The 5,616-nt window shown below is 31.1% G+C and overlaps 1 long non-coding RNA gene across 1 annotated transcript; it reads left to right on the top strand.

The window, feature by feature from the left end:
• The first annotated feature begins 2,543 nt into the window (after window positions 1-2,543).
• Window positions 2,544-5,325, top strand: LOC139488523 (uncharacterized). Its single transcript, XR_011656022.1, has 2 exons — window positions 2,544-3,303; window positions 4,609-5,325. It is a non-coding gene; the product is annotated as an uncharacterized lncRNA (long non-coding RNA).
• Window positions 5,326-5,616: the final 291 nt, after the last annotated feature.

The raw sequence follows: 5,616 nt of genomic DNA, 5'->3' as shown, positions 1-5,616 counted from the left end.
TTTTTTTATTGTCGGTTCTTGTATGCAATGCATTAACAATCAGAAACGTATTGCTTTTGATATCGACATAAACATAACCTTTAAGCAAAACAAGTAAAGAAATAATCATAAGCCATAGAAAACAATCGTACATGTAGTTATACCGATTGTTTGTACGTACTATAACACCACCAGGTAAATTTATCAAAATAGAAAGAACATCATAGAGTGACTTCTTCTGTTATCAATATCCATGCAGTAGAAGTTCATATATTTTGGTTAGCCATAATAGCTGAAAGCAGACACGCAATAAGACATTAAAATAAATAATGGTTGACAAGGGACATAAACGCACTTACCAAATAATGCAAAGAAACACATTGCATTTACTAATAACTGGCCAAGAGACATATATTTGTACAAGTATACGCATTTGCAACATGTCATTATCATGCTTATGAAAAGATACATATGCATATGGCCTATTTGTTGGCAATGGCATATATTTATCTCTCTTAAAAAATGTAAATCATGCCGGCGATCAAAGTTACATCCTTAATGAAACAGTATAAACGCAACAGTTATCACTTTTAAAATAGGATAAGTGCGTCGTAGTAAATAAAAAAGGGAAGAACTTGAATTTAATTAAGTGCTTCCTTATTAGTGATTATCATTACTTGTGAAACAGGAGCAGTTCATCGTATTCTTTTGGGACAATATTGTACACCTTGTGATATCCAAACCTCTGCACTTGCCTATATTACTGCTCAGTCACTCCATATAATACATGTATATAATTATATAATTGGCTAAATCTTTTTATCTATTTAATTGAAATAACAGCATAGTTTTTTTATAATTTTACCTCCTGATCAAGTAGTGTAGGCTTATCTGTAACATTGACTGCTAGTTCTTTTACGTTCATCAGACATCGGGTACATATTGCTGAAAACAGATATAAATCTTGTTTACATAAAGATGATAAGGCATGTAGAGCACTGCTTAAATAATATAACGTATACATGTTCATACATGTATATTCATCTCAAAGTCAATAGAAACTGAAAATTACAAAAATATGTTGAATATGTTTGATAAAAAAAAACAGTTGCTAAAGGGGAAGAGGGGAAAAAGGAACAAATGGGACTGCTTACTTATAGAATTTTTGGAACTATCATACTTGTTGCTGGAATTTGTGATCAACACTGATTAACATGATCATGATTAAGACCAGATCAACAATTTGCTTTTTAAAGGTATATACATTTTTGAATTGAGCAAACTCACATGTGGGTCGTAATGATGAATAGTGGTGGAAATCAGGCCTGAATTAATATTAAGGGTTATTTTGCCAGTTTTCATTTTCTTTAAGACCAAGAATTGGAATACGAATGTGTTCATAGCAGTTAGTTTGTGGATGCCCCTCGACTCACAATATCATTTTTCTATGCCGGACCGAGATACTGGGGACAAAAACTCTAATTTGTTATTAAAATTAGAAAGATCATAACATAAGGGAACATGTGTACTAAGTTTAGAGTTGATTGGATTGCTACTTCATCAAAAACATGTTGGGTGCGAACTTTTAGAGTGGGAATGTTTTATGGGAGTGAACTGACCTTCATTGATATTTGATATAAGAAGGAGGGCATTTATCTGTATCCTTAAAGAACATACTTATTTGCAAAATAAACAGATAAAGATAAAAGAAAATACTGTCAGAATATTGTTAATTCTTACAGGTTCCATCTTGTATAATAATTTTACTGCTGCTTAGGATAATCCCAACATCGCAGATCCGCACAGACCGGCTTCCTTTGTAGTTCAGCCCTGATGGTAGCTCAAAGGTGGAGGCAGTTGACATAGCGTTCTTTTCGAGCGGTTTACATTTAGTTTTAAAAAATAGTTGAAATTTTCAGTGGATATAGCCACATTCTGAATATTAAATTTTGTAGGATGCAATCCATTTTCAGTTAAAATTATTGTTTTATCTCTGTTAGAACATGCATTTAATAAAACTATGTTCCCAGAACATTCAGTTGATGAAGTGAAGTGACACTGACAGGACACGATGCTGCCGTTAATTTAAATAAATACAGAATTATGCCATCAAAACTATTAAAAAAATGTATAAATTACAGGAAAGTTCTGTTACTGTGCCAAATTCATCAAAATACTTCAGCAATGGCTTCATATTCAGTCCAAATTACACACAATATAAATGTCCGCTGTTACTTTCACTTTCACTTGTACAAAATAATGAGAAAAACAAAGCCAGTTATATACTGAATCTAAAACAAAATACATTACAGGAAACAAAACAATGTTGCGCATGTTGTGTTAAGTAAGTTAAGAGTTAAAGGATTGCATCGCTCTGTCAAACTTGATTTAAAAAAACAGTTTTAACAACCGCAATACTTAAGGATACTTGACCAAGTATCATAAGAGACTAATGACAGATTTTTCTCATAATTACAGTGTTATATTCCGCCACGTTTTTCATACTTATTGTGTTTGTGTAACCTTCTAAGAGACTATGACAAGTGTTCCTGCCTTGACTATATACATAAGTACATCACGAAGGAACATTTATAAGCATTACACCACTTAAATGTTTACATTAGCGTGACATAACTAGCTGTTGTCAGTCACAAACTTTATAACATACTGATTATGATGGAATGGAATGGAATTGATGTTCCTGAGATATTTTTCTGAGGTTGTTCAATTTTTATGCTTTAGACAAAATGACAAATATGTTGCTCCTCTTTATCCTCTTTTGCCAATCGATTGTGGTGTCTGTATCTCGTTCAGTTAGTACCGAGTCCGAATCTTTATTGTCATGTTCAAAATTTAATTTTGAAGAAAAGATATTAGAGAAACTCGTACGTTTGGAACATAAAATGGAGATAAATGAAGAAAAGATGGAAAAGTTGGAAGATGCATTTTCTTCTAAGTTGGATAAAATGGACGAGGTTATAAAACAAACTAAGAGTTTTATTGAATCAATGCGAGATACAAATCTTCAGGAACAATTAAGGCTTAATAATTCATACCACGAAATTGTCGAACACTTTTCAATCCAATCAAAAAATTAAACCGAATTGTATGGAGATCAGATGAAAGTCATGCTAGGATCACTGTCTTCGAAAATACAAGAATTGAAAGTGGCCGAAAATAAAAGATGGATTTCTCTCGAATTATTGCAGGATAGTCTAAATAAAGAGCAAAAACGGTTCAATGAATAATTTGACCTTATCTTGGAAAACTTCAGGATAACCTAAAATGAAACATTTCACAAACTGATTGTCAAGCAGCAGAAAGGTAGGATAAAACTCAAATGATTTAACTCGTGATTTATTTTTTAATTTTTTTTTTTGTTTTGCTTTGTTTTTGTTTTTGTTTTTGTTTTGCTTTGTTTTTTTGTTTTTGTTTTTGTTTTTTGTTTTTTGTTTTTTGTTTTTTTTTATTTTGGTATTTCGTATCATTTTACAACCCAAAGTATGATTTTGAAAGCTGTTATATTTTAATAATTAAATTCTGGATGTAACGCGTCTACTTGTTGGCTGACGTTGTTTTGTTTATCAGCTTATAGACATAATTTAGTCATGTGACCGTGACTTTATTAACGTTTTTTCATGGTTTACACCGGTTTAAAATGGAATTAAGAATTAAATTATAACAAATAACTTTAATATTTGTTCTGCGGGTTATTCAGTGTGCACCACATTTTTGTTATGTTATTTCTTCATAGACAGAAAGAATGTTACAGTTATTCCTCAAAGGTAAACGGATTTTATCTTAAATATAGCTGTGACATAATGTTTTATATTCTTTATATTTTTTTCAAAACTGTTCATTTGTAGACTCAACATGAATCTATCATATAATTTTTTTTTTTCAGAAGTTATTTATAGTGTCACAAAATTTTGCAAAATAGTAAAATATGCAATAATGTATTAAACTTTTCTTCAATTTGAAAATATTTAAAAATATTAGTCAATAGTACGTATTTAATTCAAACATCAAATAACAAAAGGCTCACATTAAGTTTTTATCATTTTTGTTGGTCTATCAAAGTATCGGTCTGTAGAAAATATTAATGAAAATAAAAAAATAGTTATGATGGAAATAGTCAAATTGAGAATAAATGGGAAATGTGTCAAAGAGACAAAAACACGACCAAAGAGCAAAAACAGCCGCAGCCAATCAATGGGTCTTCAACACAGCGACAAAATTCCGCACCCTAAATCGGGCTTCAGGTGACCCCTAAACACAATTGCGTACTATTTCAGTAAAATATGGAAGTCATACTAGACTAATAAAAAAAACAAAAAAATAATAATAATACAAGACTGTCTTGGGACAGGTGAAAATATGCGTCGGGTTGAATATGTTTTGTTTTACTTTATAAAGATTAAAAACGTAGCTAAGATAGAGAATTGATTTATCTTCAACTGATTTTCCACTAGAAAATGTTTCACTTAGTTAAGTGAAAGTGAGCATAATTTAGAATAAGAAAAGTGTCACTATTATATGAAATTATGACATTGTAAAGTAATATTGCACATGTAGCTGATGATTCTTTTTCTCTTGATTTTAAAAATTGCGGTACATTTTTTTATACAGATACAGGATTGCTGACGAAACGGCATATAGTTGCATTCTCTGCTTACAGAACTAGCCAGCAGTATGTTTTAAGTAAGGATGAAACTTTCAAATTTGATAATGCGTGGACGAACATTGGAAATGGGTATGATCCGAGTACTGGAATATTCACTGCTCCTTATCCAGGCGTCTATCACTTTTCCGCAGTTGCAGTGTCTGTAAATGATAAAACCCTCTATCTCAAACTCTTACACAATAATAATCGAACATCAGGAAGTTGGGTAACCGGTCCTGGCTATAAGACCGGTACGATGGATGTTGTATTTAATCTACAGAAAGGCGACACAGTGTCCGTTGGAGCAGCTAATGGTTACGCAGTGTACAGTGATAGTAATATATATGCTACATTTTCTGGATATCTTATCGCATAAGAACATACAAGGGTCTGGTGGGGTTTGTAGAACATATAATAATGTGCAAAAAAAAATAAAATAACGGAATTTCAAAATATACAGAACTCAGAATGGAAATGTAAATTAAAATAGTTTGCGTTTTTAATTGTGAGTGATAATTATCTGTTATATAAAATGATTTTTATTATTGTAAGAGATAATCCAATGCAAATTAAAAAGAAATAGTGTTCTTATAGTTAACCATATATCAGCTAACATATGAAAGATCGAGGAAATATAATGAATATTTGTATGGGTGTGATAGATTATAAATGTAATAATAGTATCAATCTCATTTCACCATATGCACATCATATATTAACTTTCCTTTCACTATTTTCCTACGCAGGTCTAAATAAGGGAACGGCCATTTAACTTCTGGGGTGGTTGGAGATTGTTTTTTCCTAAACAAATATCCTGATTCCCAAATTGATGGGAAAAAAAATTGTTCAATCAGAGGACAAAAACAATTATTCTGAATCAAGATTTTCCCCATTCCTTTTAGAGTCTAATTTTGAACAAAATAATTTGATTGATAGCTTTGGAGAATAATATTATATTTAGAAAGAAATTCTGA

The sequence above is a fragment of the Mytilus edulis genome, chromosome 9, assembly GCF_963676685.1.
Source record: "Mytilus edulis chromosome 9, xbMytEdul2.2, whole genome shotgun sequence".
In the NCBI taxonomy this organism is placed as follows: Eukaryota; Metazoa; Mollusca; class Bivalvia; order Mytilida; family Mytilidae; genus Mytilus; species Mytilus edulis.
Note: the sequence above shows the minus strand (reverse complement) of the source record. Positions and strands in the feature narration are given on the sequence as shown.